The sequence below is a fragment of the Bos mutus genome, chromosome 1 (genome assembly GCF_027580195.1).
Source record: "Bos mutus isolate GX-2022 chromosome 1, NWIPB_WYAK_1.1, whole genome shotgun sequence".
NCBI classification, from domain to species: Eukaryota; Metazoa; Chordata; class Mammalia; order Artiodactyla; family Bovidae; genus Bos; species Bos mutus.
This window is the reverse complement of record NC_091617.1, coordinates 53,105,407-53,130,453: the sequence shown is the minus strand read 5'-3', so window position 1 is coordinate 53,130,453 and position 25,047 is coordinate 53,105,407. Positions and strand designations below refer to the sequence as shown.

At 39.0% G+C, this 25,047-nt stretch overlaps 1 pseudogene; it reads right to left on the bottom strand.

Annotated features, from left to right (window-relative positions):
* Nucleotides 1–861: 861 nt before the first annotated feature.
* The window catches only part of LOC102271292 (intraflagellar transport protein 20 homolog pseudogene), a 49,368-nt pseudogene continuing 25,182 nt past the window's right edge, over nucleotides 862–25,047 (bottom strand).

The window sequence follows — 25,047 nt, the reverse complement described above, 5'->3', positions numbered from 1 at the left end:
GAGTATTCACCCAATCTAGGACAGTGCAAATTCTTATTCAGGATTTCCTCTGATAAAATAAAATTCACATTGTATTGCAAGACAAGACAGATTTAACATAAAATTTTTCTTTTTTGGGGCCTCCTCCCTTCCAGACCTCCTTAGGAGATAACTTTCCTAAACTTCCTGTTTTATCTCATTAAGGATCCCACCTCCTGGGGAGATAAACCTTTCTTCTTAATCTTGTAAGGGGCCATGAGTGACCCACAAGCCACTCCTCACTTTCTACCTGTAGACCTGGATTGTATAAACTGTGCTTATGTACAGCGCTCTGTCTCAGAAATTTAGGTAACTGTGCTTTGACTTCTAATGAGCGGAAGAGTTCTCAGAGGTTTCTGAGAGGTTGCTCCCAGGTTATAACCCTCAGTTTGAATAGAATAAGATTTTCCATTTCTTTCTTAAATCAGCTGATTAAGTTTCTTGTCACCATCTTTTACCTTCATCGTTCTTTTTTATTTTTTATTTTGGAAATAATTTATTTATTTTCCTCCCAAAACTATGAAAATTTACCAAAAAAAAAATCAAAGTTTACATGCTGCTCAGTTCAGACTGAGAGTGCAAGAGGTGAGAGCCTGGACCACAGTGGCCACTGAGTGTTCACCTGCAGGTAAACACTGACATCTGAAAAGAAGCTCCCCAGCTCTGTGCTCCTGCCTTCAGAGATGCTGCGGGTCTTCATGCCATCTCACACCACACTCCTGGGTCATTAGGTCACCAGGATGATACAGAGGTTTTTTGGGTTTGGGCATTATGGATTTTTTTCTTTTTCTTTTCTTTTTTTTTTTTGCCCTCCTGCTAGAAAACGAAATTTTCAGTTCATTTCTAAGAAATAAATTGGTCAATAAATTCATTTTGTTCTGCTTCTCCTTTCCACAAAGCTTCATATTCAATGCGATACCCTTCAGGCTGCATTCTTTTCTGCTGTTAGTGCCTGGAGTTGTTGCTATTGGTCTTCTCTCTATCTTGCTATAGATCTCAGCAAGTTCTGAGCACCAGTGGCCTTCATCTTCTCATTTTCTGCTTCTTTTGCAAGTTGGTCAACAAGCTCAATTAAACCACCAGTTATTTTCTAAAATTGGCCCACTTTGTCCACAAAGTCCTTGCACTCTTCCTTGAGCTCTCTGGCCTGCTGGGTAACCTCTGGGTCCAATACCTGCTGCTTGTTCAGCTCGTCCAAGTGCAGCCCTGCTTCACCCAGGATGTCCTTGGCTCGCTCTCCAGTCAGGCAGCCAGCGCCCCCCTGGCAGCCTCAGCCACTGCTGTGACTACAGGACCTGGCTACCTCCCTGCTTTTTGGCTTTGGTCCCTTGTGTTCTGGACTCCATTTTTCCCTCTTTGTTAGCCTGACTGTTTTTTAATGAAGCATATCTTACGGCTTCTTGAGAAGGAGTTTTGGGGGAGTAAATTTTTTTAAAGGAAATTGCATGTTAGAAAATGTCCATTTTCTATCCTAATGCTAAGTAATAGTTTTATTGGATATATAATTCTAAAAGAAAAGTAATTTCTCTTCAGATTTGTGAAGGCATTTTTTCATTGTCTTCTTGTCTCCAGTATTGCTCTTGAGAGGTCTAAAGCTATTCTAATTCCTATCCTTAAATATGACTCTACTACTCCTTTTCTAGAATATAGGGTCTTCACTTTGACTCCAGTTTTCAAAAATTTTACAGTGTAATTTTTAAATTTTTTTCTGAAATATAGTTGCCTTACTACAGTGATGTATAATTAAGTTTTAAAAGAAATGTGTGGATTCTTCTTTTCCATAAAATATAACTCACTTTCTGTATCATTCTGCTCTGTGCTTTTTTTTTCACTAAATGTATCCTCAAATCTCAGACTATCAGCTTTCCAGTCCATACTGGAAAGCCTGTTTTATAAAGGATGGCAATATACTCTTAGAGCAAGCTCCGGCCTCAGTGATGGTGGGGTTATATCAGTTAGTTCAGTCGCTCAGTTGTGTCCAACTCTTTGCGACCCCATGGACTGCAGCATGCCAGGCTTCCCTGTCCATCACCAACTCCCAAAGCTTGCTCAAACTCATGTCCATTGAGTTGGTGATGCCATCTAACCATCTCATCCTCTGTCATCCCCTTTTCCTCCTGCCTTCAATCTTTCCAGACATCAGGGTCTTTTCTTCAAATTAGGTGGCCAAAGTCTTGGAGCTTCAACCTCAGCATCAGTCCTTCCAGTGAATATTTAGGACTGATCTCCTTTAGGATGGACTGGTTGGATCTCCCGGACTCTTAAGACTCTTTTCCAACACCACAGTTCCAAAGCATCAATTCTTCAGTGCTCAGCTTTCTTTATGGTCCAACTCTCACATCCATACATGACTACTGGAAAAACCATAGCTTTGACTAAGGGTTATATGCTATGCTAAGTCACTTCAGTCGTGTCCGACTCTATGTGACCCCATAGACGGCAGCCCACCAGGCTCCCCAGTCCCTGGGATTCTCCAGGCAAGAACACTGGAGTGGGTTTCCATTTCCTTCTCCAGTGCATGAAAGTGAAAAGTGAAATCGAAGTCGCTCAGTCGTGTCCGACTCTTAGCGACCCCATGGACTGCAGCCTACCAGGCTTCTCCATCCATGGGATTCTCCAGGCAAGAGTACTGGAGTGGGGTGCCATTGCCTTCTCCGAGGGGTTATATGGGTACCTTTAAATAATTTTTAAATGTTTAATATATTTAGTGGAAAAAAGAATGAACAAATTGTACACAATAAATATGTGCAGTTATTTGTCTATCAATAATACCTCTATAAAGCTTTAAAAATAATGTAGGAATTTTGGGCTTACTTCAGATCAGACTTGATTTTATTGCCACTGCTTTTGCCTTGAATATGACTAAGAGCCTGCATAAGGATATAAATGCCTGTGGTGGTTTAGTTGCTAAGTAGTGTCCAACTCTTGCCACCCCATAGACTGTAGCCTGCCAGGTTCCTCTGTCCATGGGATTCTTCAGGCAAGAATACTGGAGTAATGGAATCTGAGTCTCCTACATTGCAGGCAGACTTTTTACCGACTGAGCTATGAGGGAAGCCCCATATAAATGCCTGTTCTGCCTTTTTTTTTTTTTTTTTTTTTTTTTTTCTTTTTGCCATTGCTTTCCTTTTGTATCCCTTGAAGGAATCTTTTAAAATTGTTCATTTAATTACAGTCGCTTAAAGCCACACATAAACTGCAGAAAATTTCAGTAGGCTGAGAGTACTACTGCTGATCTCACAAGCTGTCTGTCATACTGAGCATAGGTAACAATGCCAACCTGAATATTGAGGTGCTAGTGGTAAATAGTGGTAAAGAATCTGCCTGCCAGTACAGGAGACATAAGAGACTCGGGTTCAATTCCTGGGTCGGGAAGATCCCCTAGAGAAGGGAATGGCAACCCACTGCAGTATTCTTGCCTGGAGAATCCCATGGAGAGAGGAGCCTGGCAGGCTATGTTCCATAGGGTCGCAAAGAGCTGGACATGACTGAAGCAATTTAGCATGGACACCTGGATAGCTCCTGTTAAAAATAAAAATTCTAAAATTTTATACCTATACCCGATTGGATTGTTTTGCACACATCCAGAGGCAAACATCTTACTTTGAAGAAAGATCCTCTAGAACACCCTATTCTTCTGGCATATAATTATGGCAGGTTCCCCCCAAAATTATAATATTCCTGGTATATGCATGTTTTTTATCTTTCTATCTCAAACTGTTTTCACATATTTTCTCTCTCAGATCTTCACACCTGGTATTTTTAACAGGTTATGAAACCTTTGTTTTTTGAGAGTAATTAACACATGTATTGAATCTTAACGTGTATAAGGCTAGTACTGTGGATAGTGCTGAGTTGCTTCACTCATGTCTGACTCTTTGCAACGCTATGGACTGTAGCCCACCAGGCTCTTTTGTCCATGGGATTCTCTCCATGAGCTCTTCCAGGGAACCTTCCCAACCCAGGGACTGAACCCGAGTTTCTTATGACTCCTCCCTTGAGAGGTGGATTCTTTACCACTAGCTCCACTTGGGAAGCCCTGTGCTAGTACCATAGTGTTTCTTAAACTTTAACGTACATTGAAATAACCTGGATTTTTTTTTTTTAGTACTGATTCTGATTGAATATGTCTGGGATGAGGGCTATGGTTATGCATTTCTAATAAGCTCCCAGGTGATGGCAATGATGTTGGTCTATGCAGCACACAGAGTTCTACAGTCAGAATGTAAAGAGGTGCATAATCTGATCTCCACTTTTAAAGGATTTATGATGTAGCCAGGGATGAGTATGGACATGAATAGAACACCCAAGATTTATGTAATTGTGATACAGCTCTTCTTTTTTAGTGTCTTTTTTGTCCTATTCTCCTCAAGTCACCTAATTTTACCTAACTTCTTGGATGGTAGCAGCATGTTCCATGTGTTCAAAACTCATCGGCATTCTCTTAATGTACCCTCTCTCAGATTTTCCCTTTGAGAATTAACATTAGTCTATTATTTAAAAATATGTTAGCATATATTAATGTCTAATCCCTCTCAGATATTATATGGAAATTTGTACCAGGTTGTCTGATGACATAAGCCAGAAGTTTATATGGTAGAAGATAGTATGAGAACTATGCACATGCTGGAAAATAGACTGTGAGATAATCCTTGGAGCTGGGAAAAATCTGCCATGTAGTTCTGTGATTCAATATTCAGGATCTGTGGGCTTCCCTGGTGGCTCAGCTGGTTAAGAATCTGCCTGCAATGCAGGAGACCTGGGTTCAATCCTTGGGTTGGGAAGATCTCCTGGAGAAGGGAATGGCTACCCGCTCCAGTATTCTGGCCTGGAGAATTCCATGGACTGTATAGTCCATGGGGTCACAAAGAGCCAGACATGACTGAGCGCCTTTCATTTCAGTTATATACATAGCATGGTCCCAGAAAGTAAACATTCTCTGAATGAGTGGTACGGTGGGACTGATAGACAGGGAACAAAAATGCAATAAAGGAGCTCTGTTAACCTCGAAATGGACTCATGAAAGGATTAATCATCAATGATAAATGTTCATGATCCCCAAAGAGCTGAATGTGTTGTGCTATTCTGAGCAAATTTCATCGATCACTGTTGAGCCATAACAGCTATCCATCTATTATGCTGACTGGTGAAGCTCTGCACCCGCCGAGGTCAGCTTTATGACTTGCTCAGCTCCAGATTGCCACAGTGGCTGTTGCACCATCACTATCTCCAAGCATCCTTCTCTTCATCGTAATTGTCAACATGAAAACAAATGCACTCGCTGCTTCTTCATGCAAAATGAAAAAGAGAAATACGGTGGCACGGTTCTTTCTCTCCAGGTTTGTCTGCCAAATTTAACTGAGCAATTGAATATAGGTTTTCAAGTCTAATCAATTACTGAATACTGATTGAGTACCAACTTTTTGAAAGCACTTTGTTGGGTCCCTGGGAAACATGAAGATTAGGCTTCCCACCTTCACATAGCTTACATTATAGTTGTTTTGATAATATATATAACTTTTTGAAAAATCTGTTGTGAGCAGTTGACCAAGTTATTTTTTTCACCTTTGTGTTTCCCTACCTAGGAAAAAGCATAAGTTAGTCTCACAGTCATGTCCAGCTCTTTGGGATCCCATGGACTGTAGCCCGCCCAACTCCTCTGTCCATGGTATTCTCCAGGCAATAACACTCGAGTGAGTAGCCATTTCCTTCTCCAGGGGATCTCCCCAAACCAGGGATCAAACCCAGGTCACCTGGATTATAATCAGATTCTTTACCAACTGAGCCACTAGGGAAGTCCAGGAAAAGTGACTGGTAAACCGAGATTGCAAAAATGTTACTGAAGAATGCTAATTAAATGATGAAATTAAGCAACAGTTTTGGGCAACAATGAAGTACTGTCACAGGACATGATACAACTAACTTTAAAATGAGCTTTGTGTACAGTGATATAGGAATCACATTTCTCAAAACTGGGTCCACAGCTTTGCTTCAAGGATATTTTCTTTTCTGTAGATACATGAGAGATACACATGAGTAATTTATATTCAGTTCTCATGTATGTATGTATTTGACAATATAATTAAGTGATTTAAAGTAATGTTAGGGACCCTCAGAAATGTTACTCTTTTAATCAAATATTATTCAATGTCATGTATGGATCTTATTTGAATTCTCTTTCAAATAAGCTGTAAAGTATTCTAAAAATTATGGAAGTGTTAGTTGCTCAGTCATATCTAACTCTGTGTACCCCCGTTCAACTGTAACCCACCAGGCTCCTCTGTCCATGGAATTGTCCAGGCTAGAATACTGCAGTGGGTTGCCATTCCCTTCTCCAGGGGAATCTTCCCTTCTCCAGGGGATCTTCCCAACCCAGGTATTGAACCCGGGTCTCCTGCATTGCAGGTGGATTCTTTACTGGCTGAGCCACCAGGGAAGCCCAATTTAAATAATGACTGGATAGTTCATGATCCTAAGAAGTCATTGTTATTATTTTTCAGGTGTGATTGTTTTCTTTTTTTAAAATGTTTACTTTGTTGCAGCATGCAGGTTCTTTCATTGCTGTGCAGATTCTCTAGTTGTGGAGCTTGGGCTTAGTTGCTGCTCAGCATGTGGGATCTTAGTTCCCCACCAGGGATCAAACCCATGTCCCCTGCATTGCAAGGTGAATTCTTAACCACTGGACTGCCAGAAAAGTCCAGATTGTTTCTTTTTAAAAAGGATTCTTATCTTTTAAAAATACATACTGAAATAGCTATGAATGAGATGGTGTAATATCTGGGATCTTCTCTGAAATAATCCAGGGGGTAAATTGATAGTGGGGCTTCCCTGGTGGCTCAGTGATAAAGAATTTGCCTGCCAAGCAGAGATTTTGATTTCCCATGGATCAGAAAGATCCCCTGGAGAAGGACATAGCAACTCACTCCAATATTCTTGCCTAGGAAGTCCCATTGACAGAGGAGCCTGACGGGTTACAATACAGGGCGTCCCAAAGACGATTTAGCAACTAAATAATGATGAAAAATTGATAGTATGTGGAGGTACAGATTGTGGTAGGTAAAATGATGGTTTCCCAAAGATGTCTGTGTCCTAATCCCCAGAAGTTAAGGTAGTAGATGGAATTAAGATTGCTAATCAGTTGACCTTAAGATTCTCCTGGATTAACCATTTGGACTCAGTGTAATCACAAGAGTTCTTAGATGTGGAAGAGAGAGGTAGAGTCAGAGTCAGACTGATGCAGTGTGATGAAGAATTGACTGGTCATTGCTAACTTGAAGATGGAAGTGAGCCATACACCAAGGAAGGTGAGCAGCCTCTAGAGTCTGGAGTGGGTGAGTGAGTAGATTCTCATACAGTGTCTTGAGGAAGGAACTCAGTCTGGTGACAGCACCATGATTTGAGCCCTGTGAGACTCATTTTGGGTTTCTGACTTCCAGAACTGTAAGATAACAAATTTGTCTTGTTTTAAGGCTGGCATAACCCTGATAGCAAAGTTAGAGTGTTTCCTTCTATCACCACTTTGCTTTGAATTTTTGTTTTTGCTTTTTAGTCATAAATGGTTGCTGAATTTGGTCAATTTTTTTTTTTTCTGTATTTGTTGAGATGATAATTTTTATCTGTCTCTCTCTTTTTTTGATTTTCAACTGTTAAACCTTCCTTGTATTCTTAGAATAACTCCAATTAGATTATGATACAGAATTCTTTTTATATATTGCTGATTATAATTTGCTTTTCTTTTTTTTAATTTTCTTTTCTTTTATTAAGGATTTTTATATGTATTTTTTTGAAAGCACTATGCTGGTCTTATAAAATGACTTGGGACACATTCTATCTTTCTCTGTTATTCAGGAACAGTGTGTAATATTACTATGTATCTTACCATATAGTTGTTCAGTATGGTTTTGGGGAGGGTACAAGTGCTAGAAATTCCTATGTGTTGTTGTTTAGTCACTAAGTCCTGTCTGACTCTTTGTGACCCCATGAACTGCAGCACGCCAGGCACTGTCTCCAGGAATTTTCTCAAACTCATGTCCATTAAATCGGTGATGCCATCCAACCATCTCATCCTCTGTCACATCCTTCTCCTCCTGCCCTCAATCTTTCCCAGCATCAGGAGAAAGATTCCAATTTCTCATTTTTCCAATGAGAAAAGGACTTTGGCTCTTGCCATCAGATGGCCAAAGTATTGGAGCTTCAGTTTCAGCATCAGTCCTTCCACTGAATATTCAGGATTGATTTCCTTCAGGATTGACTGGTTTGATCCCCTTGCTGTCCAAGGGACTCTCAGGAGTCTTCTCCAGAACCACAATTCAAAAGCATCAAATCTTCGGCACTCCATCTTCTTTATGGTCCAACTCTAACGTCCACGCTGCTGCTGCTGCTAAGTCGCTTCAGTCATGTCCGACTCTGTGCGACCCCATAGATGGCAGCCCACCAGGCTCCTCTGTCCACAGGATTCTCTAGGCAAGAATACTGGAGTGGGTTGCCATTTGCTCCTCCATCTAACATCCATAGCTTTGACCATATGGACTTTTGTCGGCAAGTCATGTCTCAGCTTTTTAATATGCTGTCTAGGTTCTTGCCTGGAGAATCCCAGGGACAGTGGAGCCTGGTGGGCTGCCGTCTATGGGGTCGCACAGAGTCGGACACGACTGAAGCGACTTAGCAGCAGCAGCAGCAGGTATGTCATAGCTTTCTTTCCAAGGAGGAAGCATCTTTTAATTTCATGGCTGCAGTCACCAACTGCAGTGATTTTGGAGCCCAATTGAAATAAAATCTGTCACTATTTGCACTTTTCCCCTTCTATTTGCCATGAAGTGATGGGAACAGATGCCATGATCTTTGCTTTTTTGATGCTGAATTTCAAGCCAGCTTTTTCAGTCCCTTCTTTCACTCTCATCAAGAGGCTTTTTAGTTCCTCTTCGCTTTCCGCCATAAGATTGGTATTGTTTGCATATCCAAGGTTGTTGATATTTCTCCTGGCAGTCTTGTTTCCAGCTTGTCATTTATCCAGTCCAGCATTTCACATGGTGTACTCTGCATATAAGCTAAGGAAAAGACTCTTGAGGGTCCCTTGGACAGCAGGGAGATCAAACCAGTCAATCCTTAAGGAAATCAACCCTGAATATTATTCATTGAAAAGACAGATGCTGAAGCTGAAGCTTCAATACTTTGGCCATTTGATGCAAAGAGCTGACTCATTGGAGAAGAACCTGATGCTGGGAAAGATTGATGGCAAGAGGAGAAGGGGAGAAAGAGGATGAGACGGTTGGATGGCATCACCAACTTAGTGGAGCCAACTCTGGGAGATAGTGAAGGACAGGGAAGCCTGGCATGCTGCAGTCCATGAAACTGCAGAGTCAGACTTTGTTCCATGTCCGGTTCTAACTCTTGCTTCTTGACTTGCACACAGGTTTCTCAGGAGACAGGTAAGATGGTCTGGTATTTCCATCTCTTTAGGAATTTTCCGCAGTTTGTTGTGATCCATACAAGTCAAAGGCTTTAGCATAATCAGTGAAGCAGAAATAGATGTTTTCCTGGAATTCCCTTACTTTCTCTATGATCCAGTGCATGTTGTCAGTTTGATCTTTGGTTACTCTGCCTTTTTTAAATCCAGCTTGTACATCTGGAAGTTCTTGGCTTACATACTGTTCCTGTCCTTGACTCTTTGTGACCCCGTGGACTGTAGCAGGCCTGGCTCCTCTGTCCAAGGGATTTCCCAGGGAATAATACTGAAGTGGGTTGCTATTTCTTACTCCAGAGGATCTTCTTGACCCAAGGATTGAACCTGCGTCTCCTTTGTCTCCTGCTTTGGCAGGAGGATTCTTTATCAACTGTGCCACTTGGGAAGCCCAGAAATTCCTATAGTGCTGTATTTTCACTATTGGTTTTTTAAATACTTATTTATATTTTAGTAGTTAATTAGGGTTTACATTATGCATCTATAACTTGTCCCAGTTTACCTTGAATTAATATATAACTTATGTGTAATGTCACAATCATATAACCGTATCATACTACTTACCTCACTTATTCTTTGTAGTGTTATTGTTACATATTTTAAAGCTATTTATGTTGTAATCCCCCAAATACAGTATTATAATATTTGTATTAAACTCTCCATCATCTTTTAAAAAATAGCATTTCCAGTACTCTTCATTTTTCTTCCTTAAGAACTAAGTTTCTATCTGGTGTCATTGCCCTTTTGTCTGAAAAAGTTTCATCAGCACTTACTGCATAACAGTTCTGTTTATGATGGATTCTCCTAGGTTTTTTTTTTTTTTTTTTTTTTTTGGCTATTATTTATTCTCCAAGAATATACTGAGCTCAAAATATGAGGAAGGCACTAAGTAATTGTCTAATGTATTCTACATAAGAAAATTCATTTGTTTTGATACTATTTTCAGATTCTTTGTTCAAATACTTTGCTTTTGGTATAGACTGAAAAATAGCAAAAACAAGTCAAGATCAACTAAAACTAAAAGCCACTAAGAAAGTGAAATTCAAGTAGTTTCATGGAAAACAATGGTGATTCATTCAAAGAAATGTAACAGGAAAAAGCCTATATAAGCTATTAACATTATCACTATCTTTGTACTTACACTTTATGATTTGGAATTATGGCAGTCTTTTGTTTGTTCATTTGTTTTGTGTTTTTGTTTTGTTTTGTTTGGGCTGCTCCTCATGGCTTGCAGGATCTTAGTTCCCTGACCTGGAATTGAACCTGTGCCCTTGGCAGTGAAAGCGCCATATCCTAACTACTGGATCATGAGGGAATTCCCATATAATAATTGTTTTAGCAAAGTTATTTACAAAGGGAAGCAGTAAGTAGCTACATGTTTAAGGCCAGACTGGCAATTAAAAGTTTTCTAAAATAGGTTCATGTAAATAAAGGATAAACTGAAATTTCAAATTGTGTGTATGTATATGTGTGCTTGTGTGTGTAAGGGAGAGAGAAAAGAGACTTCTCAAAAATGAGTGGGTCAGAAAATATTCCTATGGCACCTTATTTCTAGGTTAATAAAATTGTGCTGTTGTTTTTAGTAAATGGATTTTTGCAAATGTGTAGCTTTTGTCCCCACCTAATCACTGTAGACTTCCCTGGTGGCTCAGCTGGTTAAGAATCCACCTGCAATGCAGGAGACCTGGGTTCGATCCCTAGGTTGGGAAGATCCTCTGGAGAAGGGAAAGGCTACCCACTCCAGTATTCTGGCCTGGAGAATTCCATGGACTATGGGGTCGCAAAGAGTCAGACACAACTGAACGACTTTCATTTTCACTTTCAGTCATTGTAGAAAATAAACAAGCATATAAGAATTATAGCAATTGCTATCAATCTTTTTGTCCTAATTAATTCTTTCTTAGGCATAAAGCTAAACCTGACACTATTTGTTATTTTATCTTGTCATATATATTCCAGTTTGATGTGAAATGCAAAGATTTATGATGCAAAAGTTTTATAATACATCATCCCAAGAATGCTGGCTGCTTGCCATTACAGAAAATATTAGGGATGAGAAGAAGCTGGCCTAAAATTATGGCTAATGAAATTATAACCTAGATTTATCAGCATCCCAAAGTTATAGGCACATGTTTATTCATTTATTTATAGCAGAGTCTGTATTTTTAGAAGTATCTTTGAAATTTCTTTCTTCTCTACTTTTATGATTTATCCAAAATTATCCAATATTATATTTAGGGTAAATATGTTAAAATACTAGTTTAATTTAAGTATAAAGACTGCTCCTAAGTATGCAGATGGAAGTGCCCTCTGACATGGGGATACATTATGCCACATAGTGACTAAAAATAGAACTAACCCAGAAAGTGATTTTGACATAAGACCTCATTGTTTTCCAAAGGTTATTTCAGTCCCAAACTTTGGGGATGAGTCAAAACAACTCAGAATGGGAGAAGTAAGGGAGCAATTTCATACTGAGTAAATTCTGCAGTATCCAGGCAGATCAGTTGTTAGAAAGAACTTCTGAAAAATCAGGTCATGTTTATCAATCAACAGAACTTAATGAGCGTGTCCTTTTTGCCTGACACTGTTATAAATATTTTGGGAAATATAAAAATATCTGAAGACAAATAGAAGATCTACAGTTATACTGGAGAAATAATGCAATTGTTAAGAAAAAGTAAATGCTAAATTTTATGTGCTCAGTTGCTTAGTTATGTCCGATTCTTTGTAACCCCGTGGACTGTAGCCAACCAGGCTCCTCTGTCCATGGGATTCTCCAGCCAGGAATACTGCCTGTATTCCTGTGGGTTGTCATGCCCTCCTCTGGGGGATCTTCCTGACTCAGGGATCAAACCCACATCGCTGTCATCTCCTGCATTGGCAAGTGGGTTCTTTACCACTACCACCACACTGGGAAGCTGCTGAATTTTATAGTAATATGCAAAAGTAGGTTCAATAAAAATTGAACAAAAATTCTCTCTGTATTGAACCTACTTTTGTACATTGCTAAATTTTATAGTAATATACAGAAGTAGGTTGTATAAAGAGAAAATTTTTGTGGATTTGAATAATTAATAAGGTTTTACCAAAAGAAATGGGGAATCAGCTGGATATTTATTCATCTTGTTTCTGTTCTGGGTGGAATGACTGTAAAGTGAAATAAATAAACCACCAATCATTCATATTTGTTGGAAGAAATGACTTACAGTGATCTAAGTAGGGTCAGTTTAAGCCTTCCAGGAATTGACCAAAAAAGTTACAAGATAAATTTCAGCAAGACTTGATTTCTAGCTCATTGAGATAAATAAGAAGAGGTGTTCAATAGATGAAATTCTGGGCTGTGCTAAGCTGTTATATTAATCTGTTGCTAAATAACAAATCACCAAAAAATGTAGCAGCTTAAGATAGCAATTATGTATTACCTTACAGTTTCTCTGGGTCAAGAGAAACTATAAGCCCAGCTCAACTGGGTCCTTTGCTTAGAGCTTTGAAAGGTGGCAACAAAAGCGGCAAGCCATGTTGACCAGGCTGCATCTGGAGGTACAAGTGGGGAAAATGTGCTTCCATGCTCGCTTAGGTTGTTGGCAGAATTCTGATCCTTTGGCTGTGGGACTGAGGACCCCAGCTTTTTTTGGATGTTGGCTGGAGGCTGCCTTTCGTCCCTAGAGGACGTTCATAATTTCCTACCACATGAACCTTTCCACAAACAGTTACAGTGTGGCAGTCTGTTTTTACCAGACCAGCAGGCGACGGACATAATCTGCTAAGTCATGTATATATGATTTTAGGTGATATATTCATCTATCTAATCTATATCTATGCCACGGGTTTCCTAAAATATAGATAGAAAGAGTAACCTAATCATGAGAGTGACATCCTATAAGCTTTGGCATATTCATTTGGTTAAAACCAAGTCACAGGTTCTTCCTGCAAAGAGAGGAGATTAACTCATGAGGTGCCACCTTAGGATGTGTCCACCTGACTATCAAATATTAAATAATATATTTCTACCATATTTTATTGTACTAATCAGCAACTCAGCACTTTAGTGGGTGGTTTTAAATAATCTCTTTCTTCTCACTAAATCTCAGTATTGGGATACAATTGTCTATGTGTCTTTCACATTTTTGCACATCTTCTGAGCAAGAGGCATTAACTTCTTTGTTACGTTTGAACAGATGTTTGTATAGACAATGTCTCCCTCCAGGGCAGATGACAGATTTGTTTCCAGGTCATAGTGATGAAGATAGGTTTTCCTCCTTGGAAAACATTAGGCAGGTTTGCTGCTGCTGCTGCTGCTAAGTCGCATCAGTCATGTCCGACTCTGTGTGACCCCATAGACGGCAGCCCACCAGGCTCCTCCATCCCTGGGATTCTCCAGGCAAGAACACTGGAGTGAGTTGCCATTTCCTTCTAGCATCCTCCTTCTAAAATTGAGGGTTTCCTTAACTCAAAATTCCTCAGCTGTGACACAGATACTCTGCATGTCCAGCATCCACCTGGATTCATATCTTCATCCCCCATGGAACTTGGGGAGCAATGGGAATTGACTTGAACATGAAGTTCACGTTGCCTGCTGTGCCTGGGCACTAATGTCCTTTGTCTCTGACTTGAGTCTCCTGTCTTCTGCCACATCTACGAAACTGTGAGCAGACTAAGCAGGGCAACATCTCAAGCCCTCCACAATTTGTTGACACTCAATTTTCCTCCATGTAATTTAAGAGATTAGAGTGAGATTATTTTTACATTCATTTAATGTTTCATCATTGACATTCTGATACTCTAACTGGCTTTGTCATTTTCATCATTGGTATAGAAGAACTCAACCATTTTTTGTACTCTTCTTTAAAGGGTGTTTAAAGACTCCACAATAGTCTAGAAATAGTAAACATTATTTAAAACAACCTTTTGCAAATAAGGCAACTAAACATTTTAGTTTGCTTGTTATGCTAATGTGAGGCATTTACCGTTTGGAAAACATATCTATTAGGATACTGGTTTGACTGGAGGTCAGGTCCTCATCCCTTAGCTCATGTTGTTGTGGTAGTTTTATGGTTTATGACAACATTGTAAAATCCCATTCTTTGAATTTCTTCGTGTTTAAATATCAGTCTGATATATTCTACATCCTGTGTTTTGTTCAAACTATTCCTTTCCCACATTTGCAAATATTAACTTGTCTGTGACTGTTAATTAGCATTTCTTAATTGATCTTTTTGTTTATTGTGAAAAAGTGAAGTGCTTTGGAAGGGGATAAAATTGCCTTGAACCAATGAATGGGGTTGGAGCCTGAGATGGAATCTTGAAACAAACTCATACAGGCAGGCAAAGAGCACAGATATAATAAGTAGGTTTTCCACAAAGTCAGTGAAGGACCCAGAACTGCAGGTGAGATTAGCCTGGTTTTTGCTATTTTGCTATTTTCTTCAGCTATGATTGAAAGTAATGAACTCACAGTTTAATTTTTTACTGAGTATGCAAAATTTTTAGGGACTTCTCTAAAAATAGAAGTAGATAAAAATAGAAATAGCTAATATATATTTTTCATTATATTTAGCTTTTTGTTATTGTTTAGTTACTTAGTCGTGTTCATCTCTTTTGCAACCCCATGGACTGTAGCCTGCCAGTCTCCTCTGTCCATAGGATTTCCCAGGCAGAAATACTGTAGTGAGTTGCCATTTTCTTTTCTGAGGGATCTTTCCAACCCAGGGATTGAACCTGTGTCTCCTGCACTGGCAGGCAGGTTCTTTACCACCGAGCCACCAGGGAAGTTCCTGTTTGGCTTAATACTTTAAAACAAAAACCTCAACATAAAAAAAGCTAACATTCTAACATCAGAGCTTGTACCACACATCAGCATCCTACAAGTGTGAGTGTGAGCGTGTATGTGCGTGCATGTATGGATTTGTGCTCGTGTGGAGGTCAAACTAAAGTGACGGTGTATCCTTACCTCCACCTCCCTTTCTTTGGAACATCGTCCTTGATTGACTGGCCTCCTTTCTCACTCGTCTTTATTTCTCAGTTTGTTTTCTTGGCCTCTCCTGCGTGAACAAACTTGATTTAAGTTCTCTTAAATGAGTGTTTGAAATGAATGAATGAATGAAATGAAGATGTTCTATTCCTCTTTGTGCCTATCCCAGAACCTGGCTCATGAGAGCACTCAATCAGTATTTGCTGGATGTGTGAATGAAGAAGTGAATGGATAGATAAATCAATAAATTAATAGATGAAGTGTTATGGAAATGCATAGGTAGCAGAGCTTCATTTTACTGGAGTCAGTCAGAAAATTTTTTCTAAAGAAGGTGAAAATTGACCTGTCTTGAGATGTGTCAAGACTTATCTAGTGAACAAATAAAGTGTTCATTTCCAGAAATGAGTGTTTCTACAAAATTAACTTACAGTGTATGATTTCTTAGGAAGCTATGGGGAAATGTTTTGTTCCAAAAGGAGAAACTGAGCCAAGGAAGAGAAAAACATGAGATCTAGGAGAGCCAACACAAGTGAGAACAAAAGGAAATCTCTTGGAAGATGGATAAGGGGGATGCTATGATGACCAGGCAGCAGGCCCAGAGGTGAGCAGTCCAGAGTGGATGAGGAGGGCAGAGCACTGCAAGGAGATTAATCTGACGGCATGTACTTCTACCAAGGAAAATGAGTCTGATAGGTACACAGAAAGTGAAAGCGAAAATATTAGTCACTCAGTGGTATCCAACTCTTGTGACTCCATGGACTGCAGGCCACCAGGCTCCTCTGTCCTTTGAATTCTCCAGGCAAGAATACTGATGAGGGTTTCTTTCTCCAGGGGATCTTCCCAATCCAGGAACTGAACCCTCATCTCCTGCATTGCAGGCAGATTCTTTACTGTCTGAGATACCAGGGAACCCTGCACACAGAAATCCAGGTTAATTAAAAAGGGATAGTTATTAAATATCGATAAAATTAAAAGTGATTTTAAAAGAGCTTCATGGCTCAGCTATAGATGTTGTTTACGCAGTCATAATAATACAAATACTGCTTGTTTAATTAAAATTATGGTTAACTCTCCTGGAAGGATTAAAGAAAGGGAAAAGTTTGTGCTTTGGGAAGGGATAAGTATGAAAGGGAACTAAATTCTTACGTTCTACATAGGAGAGACATTAAAAAATGGCTGAAACTGAAAATATTATTAAGTGGTGTTATAAATATATTATTTAGAAATAAGAAGAAATGCTAAAAAAAAAAAAGCCAAAATAGTTGGGAATGGTTGCCTCTATGGACGATAATGGAGGGATCAAGTGATTACTTATTTTCATAATAAACCATATAGAAGTATTTGGAATCAGAATGTACATTAAAAAAAAATTAGGCAGATGAGAGGTTAAACAATGTCAGTAAAATAAACAATTTAGTCCTCAACACTGGTTTCTCAGTGTTGATTCAAAAAACCCCTGCTTCAATGTGGGAAGACTTTTAAAAGAATTGGTGAAAAGTTTGAGAGTTTTGTATTTAATTAATCTCTATAAAAATAAGTGTCTGTCAGTTGACATAGTCTCAGAGGGTGATGATGTGACTGTAGGCAGCCATAACTGGAAGAATAGGTTACCTGGGCCGTAAGAAAATGCAGCTGGTAAATATTATAGCTTTCAGGGCTATTTGCAGCTGTGTCGTGGTTTTAAACTCAGAGACCAGTCAGTGACTGCATTCTTTTGTGTTTTTTTTGGCAGCCCAACATGGCTTGTGGGATCTTAGCTTCCTGACCAGGGATTGAACCTGGTCCTGGCATAAAAGCACCCAGTCCTAACCACTGGACTGTCAGGGAATTCCCCAGAGATCAGATTCTTAATATAATCTTCTTCCTAATAAATATGTATTGTGGGTTATAGTCAGGCTTGTTGTAGGAAAATGTATTCTCTTCTATGAAAAGCCTTTTGAGGAAAATAATTCTTTCTCTAAAGAACTCTGTAATTTCATAGCTTTTAAGTAAAGGAATTTAATTTTAATAAGGAAAAAAAAGTCACACATCAGAAGTCACCTATTAAATAAAGTTATAACATACCTGGAAAACTGTGTCTGGTGATATTACAGAAGTGTTGTCACAGGATGATAGTAACACAGATCCAAGACTATCAGCCCACAGACAGATTTAAAACCCCAGATTCAGGTTTGAGAACTTCAGTGTAAAAAATTCTTTCTGTTAAAAGATGAAAGAGTGACATCAGACAGTTTGCGTTTGGGCAGAGGATAATTTTCCTATAGCCCATTTATGTCTGTGGGGCTTAGCTGTGGAGGCTAAATAAATTTGGATAGAGAAGTTATTTTATGGAATAAAGAATCTTGCCTGGTTGAGTTTCTGCAGAAATGAGCCTGAGAGGGGCTAGGGCATTCTTTTCCGAAATGGTTCTATTTCTTTGTCACATCCTAGGAGCCTTCTAGTTTTTCCCTTAAGAGCCTTAAAACATGATTTTTTTAAAAAAAGTAATTTACACTTTTTATTTTGTATTGAGGTATAGTCAATTAACAATGTTGTGATAGTTTCAGGTGAACAGCAAAGGGACTCAGCTATACACGTATATGTATCCGTATCCATTCCCCCCATCCGAAAACTCCCCTCCCATCCAGGTTACCACATAACATTGAGCAGAGTTCCATGTGCTATACAGTAGGCCCTTGTTGGTTATCTATTTTAAATATAGAAGGGTGTACATGTCCATCCCTAAGTGTCCCTTCCCCCTACAGCCATAAGTTCATTCTCTAAGTCTGTTAAAACATGATTTTTGAAGAAAAGCCCTTGCTTCCCAGCCAGTCTTTCTTGTGGGGAAAGAAGGCAACAAAAGTTGTGGTGGGTTGAATCATGTACCTCTGAAAGATAATGGCCACTTGGGACCTGTCAATGTGACCTTATTTGGGGGAAAAAAAAGGTCTTTGGAGATGTAACTTAGTTAAGGAACTTGAGACGAGATCATTTTGGATTTGAGTGGACCTTACATTTAGTGTCCTTAGAAGAGAAGAGAAGGGGTGGAGACACTCAGGGGAGGTCATGTGGAGACAGAGGCAGCAACAGGAGCAACGCACACACAAGCCAAGAAACCGAGATTGCCAACAACCACTGGAAGCTAGAGGAGAGTCATGGCGCGGGTCTCCCAAGTGCTTCCAGAAGGAATGAGCCCAGCTGAGACGTTGATTTCAGACTTCTGCTTTCCTGAACTGTGAAAAAAAAAATCTATTATTTTAAGAAACCCAGTCTTTGATAATTTCTTGCGGTAGTCGAAGAAAAGGATACACAGCTGTTCCAATATGTCTTTTCAGCAGAGCCCTCACCCAGCTGGGTCTGCCCTCTTGTGCACCCTATCCAGTTCTCTTCAGGAGGGAGTTTGTGTAGTCAGTCAAGTGGTAACATTTTTCTAAATATATTTGCTACAAAAATACTTTATTTTTTTTATTATTTTTTTAAATTTTATTTTATTTAACTTTACAATATTGTATTGGTTTTGCCATATATCAAAATGAATCTGCCACAGGTATACATATGTTCCCCATCCTGAACCCTCCTCCCTCCTCCCTCCCCATACCATCCCTCTGGTCGTCCCAGTGCACCAGCCCCAAGCATCCAGTATCGTGCATCAAACCTGGACTAGCGACTCATTTCATATATGATATTATACATGTTTCAATGCCATTCTCCCAAATCTTCCCACCCTCTCCCTCTCCCACAGAGTCCAAAAGACTGTTCTATACATCAGTGTCTCTTTTGCTGTCTCGTATACAGGGTTATTGTTACCATCTTTCTAAATTCCATATATATGCATTAGTATACTGTACTGGTGTTTTTCTTTCTGGCTTACTTCACTCTGTATAATAGGCTCCAGTTTCATCCACCTCACTAGAACTGATTCAAATGTATTCTTTTTAATGGCTGAGTAATTACTCCATTGTGTATATGTACCACGGCTTTCTTATCCATTCATCTGCTGATGGACATCTAGGTTGCTTCCATGTCCTGGCTATTATAAACAGTGCTGCGATGAACATTGGGGTACACATGTCTCTTTCAATTCTGGTTTCCTCAGTGTGTATGCCCAGCAGTGGGATTGCTGGATCATAAGGCAGTTCTATTTCCAGTTTTTTAAGGAATCTCCACACTGTTCTCCATAGTGGCTGTACTAGTTTGCATTCCCACCAACAGTATAAGAGGGTTCCCTTTTCTCCACACCCTGTCCAACATTTATTGCTTGTAGACTTTTGGATCGTAGCCATTCTGACTGGTGTGAAATGGTACCTCATAGTGGTTTTGATTTGCATTTCTCTGATAATGAGTGATGTTGAGCATCTTTTCATGTGTTTGTTAGCCATCTGTATGTCTTCTTTGGAGAAAATGTCTATTTAGTTCTTTGGCCCATTTTTTGATTGGGTCATTTATTTTTCTGGAATTGAGCTGTAGGAGTTGCTTGTATATTTTTGAGATTAGTTGTTTGTCGGTTGCTTCATTTGCTATTATTTTCTCCCATTCTGAAGGCTGTCTTTTCACCTTGCTTATAGTTTCCTTTGTTGTGCAGAAGCTTTTAAGGTTAACTAGGTCCCATTTGTTTATTTTTGCTTTTATTTCCAATATTCTGGGAGGTGGGTCATAGAGGATCCTGCTGTGATGTATGTCAGAGAGTGTTTTGCCTATGTTCTCCTCTAGGAGTTTTATAGTTTCTGGCCTTACGTTTAGATCTTTAATCCATTTTGAGTTTATTTTTGTGTATGGTGTTAGTGCTCTAGTTTCATTCTTTTACAAGTGGTTGACCAGCTTTCCCAGCACCACTTGTTAAATAGATTGTCTTTAATCCATTGTATATTCTTGCCTCCTTTGTCAAAGATAAGGTGTCCATATGTGCGTGGATTTATCTCTGGGCTTTCTATTTTGTTCCATTGATCTATATTTCTGTCTTTGTGCCAGTACCATACTGTCTTGATGACTGTGGCTTTGTAGTAGAGCCTGAAGTCAGGCAGGTTGATTCCTCCAGTTCCATTCTTCTTTCTCAAGATCGCTTTGGCTATTCGAGGTTTTTTGTATTTCCATACAAATTGTGAAATTATTTGTTCTAGCTCTGTGAAGAATACCGTTGGTAGCTTGATAGGGATTGCATTGAATCTATAAATTGCTTTGAGTAGTATACTCATTTTCACTATATTGATTCTTCCAATCCATGAACATGGTATATTTCTCCATCTATTAGTGTCCTCTTTGATTTCTTTCACCAGTGTTTTATACTTTTCTATATATAGGTCTTTAGTTTCTTTAGGTAGATATATTCCTAAGTATTTTATTCTTTTCATTGAAATGGTGAATGGAATTGTTTCCTTAATTTCTCTATTTTCTCATTGTTAGTGTATAGGAATCCAGGGGATTTTTGTGTGTTGATTTTATATCCTGCAACTTTACTATAGTCATTGATTAGTTCTAGTAATTTTCTGGTGGTGTCTTTAGGGTTTTCTATGTAGAGGATCATGTCATTCACAAACAGTGAGTTTTACTTCTTTTCCAATTTGGATTCCTTTTATTTCTTTTTCTGCTCTGATTGCTGTGGCCAAAACTTCCAAAACTATGTTGAATAGTAATGGTGAAAGTGGGCACCTTTGTCTTATTCCTGACTTTAGAGGGAATGCTTTCAATTTTTCACCATTGAGGATAATGTTTGCTGTGGGTTTGTCACATATAGCTTTTATTATGTTGAGGTATGTTCCTTCTATTCTTGCTTTCTGGAGAGTTTTTATCATAAATGGGTGTTAAATTTTGTCAAAGGCTTTCTCTGCATCTATTGAGATAATCATATGGTTTTTATTTTTCAATTTGTTAATGTGGTGTATTACATTGATTGATTTGCGGATATTGAAGAATCCTTGCATCCCTGGGATAAAGCCCACTTGGTCATGGTGTATGATCTTTTTAATGTGTTGTTGGATTCTGATTGCTAGAATTTTGTTAAGGATTTTTGCATCTATGTTCATCAGTGATATTGGCCTGTAGTTTTCTTTTTTTGTGGCATCTTTGTCCGGTTTTGGTATTAGGGTGATGGTGGCCTCTTAGAATGAGTTTGGAAGTTTACCTTCCTCTGCAATTTTCTGAAAGAGTTTGAGCAGGATAGGTGTTAACTCTTCTCTAAATTTTTGGTAGAATTCAGCTGTGAAGCCATCTGGACCTGGGCTTTTGTTTGCTGGAAGATTTCTGATTACAGTTTCAATCTCCATGCTTGTGATGGGTCTGTTAAGATTTTCTATTTCTTCCTGGTCCAGTTTTGGAAAGTTGTACTTTTCTAAGAATTTGTCCATTTCTTCCACGTTGTCCATTTTATTGGCATATAATTGCTGATAGTAGTCTCTTAAGATCCTTTGTATTTCTGTGTTGTCTGTTGTGATCTCTCCATTTTCATTTCTAATTTTATTGATTTGATTTTTCTCCCTTCGTTTCTTGATGAGTCTGGCTAATGGTTTGTCAATTTTATTTATCCTTTCAAAGAACCAGCTTTTGGCTTTGTTGATTTTTGCTATGGTCTCTTTTGTTTCTTTTGCATTTATTTCTGCCCTAATTTTTAAGATTTCTTTCCTTCTACTAACCCTGGGGTTCTTCATTTCTTCCTTTTCTAGTTGCTTTAGGTGTAGAGTTAGGTTATTTATTTTACTTTTTTCTTGTTTCTTGATGTATGCCTGTATTGCTATGAACTTTCCCCTTAGGACTGCTTTTACAGTGTCCCACAGGTTTTGGGTTGTTGTGTTTTCATTTTCATTCGTTTCTATGCAAATTTTGATTTCTTTTTTTATTTCTTCTGTGATTTGTTGGTTATTCAGCAGTGTGTTGTTCAGCCTCCATATGTTGGAATTTTTAATAGTTTTTCTCCTGTAATTGAGATCTGATCTTACTGCATTGTGGTCAGAAAGGATGCTTGGAATGATTTCAATTTTTCTGAATTTACCAAGGCTAGATTTATGGCCCAGGATGTGATCTATCCTGGAGAAGGTTCCGTGTGCACTTGAGAAAAAGGTGAAATTCATTGTTTTGGGATGAAATGTCCTATAGATATCAGTTAGGTCTAACTGGTCTATTGTATCATTTAAAGTTTGTGTTTCCTTGTAATTTTCTGTTTAGTTGATCTATCCATAGGTGTGAGTGGGGTATTAAAGTCTCCCACTATTATTGTGTTATTGTTAATTTCTCCTTTCATACTTGTTAGTATTTGTCTTATATATTGTGGTGTTCCTATGTTGGGTGCATATATATTTATAATTGTTATATCTTCTTCTTGGATTGATCCTTTGATCATTATGTAGTGACCTTCTTTGTCTCTTTTCATAGCCTTTGTTTTAAAGTCTATTTTATCTGATATGAGTATTGCTACTCCTGCTTTCTTTTGGTCCCTATTTGCACGGAAAATCTTTTTCCAGCCCTTCACTTTCAGTCTGTACGTGTCCCCTGTTCTGAGGTGGGTCTCTTGTAGACAACATATGTAGGGGTCTTGTTTTTGTATCCATTCAGCCAGTTTTTGTCTTTTGGTTGGGGCATTCAACCCATTTATGTTTAAGGTAATTATTGATAAGTATGATCCTGTTGCCATTTACTTTATTGTTTTGGGTTCGAGTTTATACACCCTTTTTGTGTTTCCTGTCTAGAGAATAGCCTTTAGTATTTGTTGGAGAGCTGGTTTGGTGGTGCTGAATTCTCTCAGCTTTTGCTTGTCTGTAAAGCTTTTGATTTCTCCTTCATATTTGAATGAGATCCTTGCTGGGTACAATAATCTGGGCTGTAGGCTATTTTCTTTCATCACTTTAAGTATGTCTTGCCACTCCTTCCTGGCTTGAAGAGTTTCTATTGAAAGATCAGCTGTTATCCTAATGGGAATTCCCTTGTGTGTTATTTGTTGGTTTTCCTTTGCTGCTTTTAATATTTGTTCTTTGTGTTTGATCTTTGTTAATTTGATTAATATGTGTCTTGGGGTGTTTCGCCTTGGGTTTATCCTGTTTGGGACTCTCTGGGTTTCTTGGACTTGGGTGATTATTTCCTTCCCCATTTTAGAGAAATTTTCAACTATTATCTCCTCAAGTATTTCCTCATGGTCTTTCTTTTTGTCTTCTTCTTATGGGACCCCTATGATTCGAATGTTGTAGCGTTCAATATTGTCCTGGAGGTCTCTGAGATTGTCCTCATTTCTTTTAATTCGTTTTTCTTTTTTCCTGTCTGATTCATTTATTTCTACCATTCTATCTTCTAATTCACTAATCCTATCTTCTGCCTTTGTTATTCTACTATTTGTTGCCTCCAGAGTGTTTTTGATCTCATTTATTGCATTATTCATTATATATTGACTCTTTTTTATTTCTTCTAGGTCCTTGTTAAACCTTTCTTGCATCTTTTCAGTCCTTGTCTCCAGGCTATTTATCTGTGATTCCATTTTGATTTCAAGATTTTAGATCAATTTCACTATCATTATTCAGAATTCTTTATCAGGTAGATTCCCTATCTCTTCCTCTTTTGTTTGGTTTGGTGGGCATTTATCCTGTTCCTTTACCTGCTGGGTATTCCTCTGTCTCTTCATCTTGTTTAAATTGCTGAGTTTGGGGTGTCCTTTCTGTATTCTGGCAGTTTGTGGAGTTCTCTTTATTGTGGCATTTCCTCACTGTGTGTGGGTTTGTACAGGTGGCTTGTCAAGGTTTCTTGGTTAGGGAAGCTTGTGTTGGTGTTCTGGTGAGTGGAGCTGTATTTCTTCTCTCTGGAGTGCAATGAAGTGTCCAGTAATGAGTTATGAGATGTCTATGGTTTTGGGGTGACTTTGGGCAGCCTGTATATTGGAGCTCAGGGCTGTGTTCCTGTGTTGCTGGAGAATTTGCTTGGTATGTCTTGCCCTGGAACTTTTTGGCCCTTGTGTGGTGCTTGGTTTCAGTGTAGGTATGGAGGCATTTGATGAGCTCCTGTCAATTAATGTTCCCTGGAGTCAGGGCTTGAACTTAAGCCTCCTGCTTCCAGTTATCGGTCTTATTTTTACAGTAGTCTCAAAACTTCTCCTTCTATACAGCACCACTGATAAAACATCTAGGTTAAATATGAAAAGTTTCTCTACTGTGAGGGTCACCTAGAGAGGTTCACAGCGTTACATGGAGAAGAGAAGAGGGAGGAGGGAGTTAGAGGTGACCCGAATGAGATGAGGTGGAATCAATAGAGGAGAGAGCGGGCTAACCAGTAATCACTTCCTTATGTGCACGCCACAACTGGACCGCTCAGAGATGTTTATGGAGTTATACAGAGAATAGTGAGGAAGGAGACAGAGGTGGCCAGGAGGATAAAAGGAGGGAATGAAAAGGAGAGAGACAGATCCAGCCAATAATCAGTTCCCTAAGTGTACTCCACCGTCTGGAACACACAGAAATTCACAGAATTGGGTAGAGTAGAGAAGGGTTAGGGAGGAGACACAGGCGACCTGGTGGAAAAAAAGGAGAGTCCGAAGAGGGAGAGAGCAGTCAAGCCAGTAATCTCGCTCCCTAGTAAAAAATGGGTACTGAAGATTGGGTTCTTAGAGGTACAAAGTTGGTAACAAATACCTAAAAGAAAAAATTAA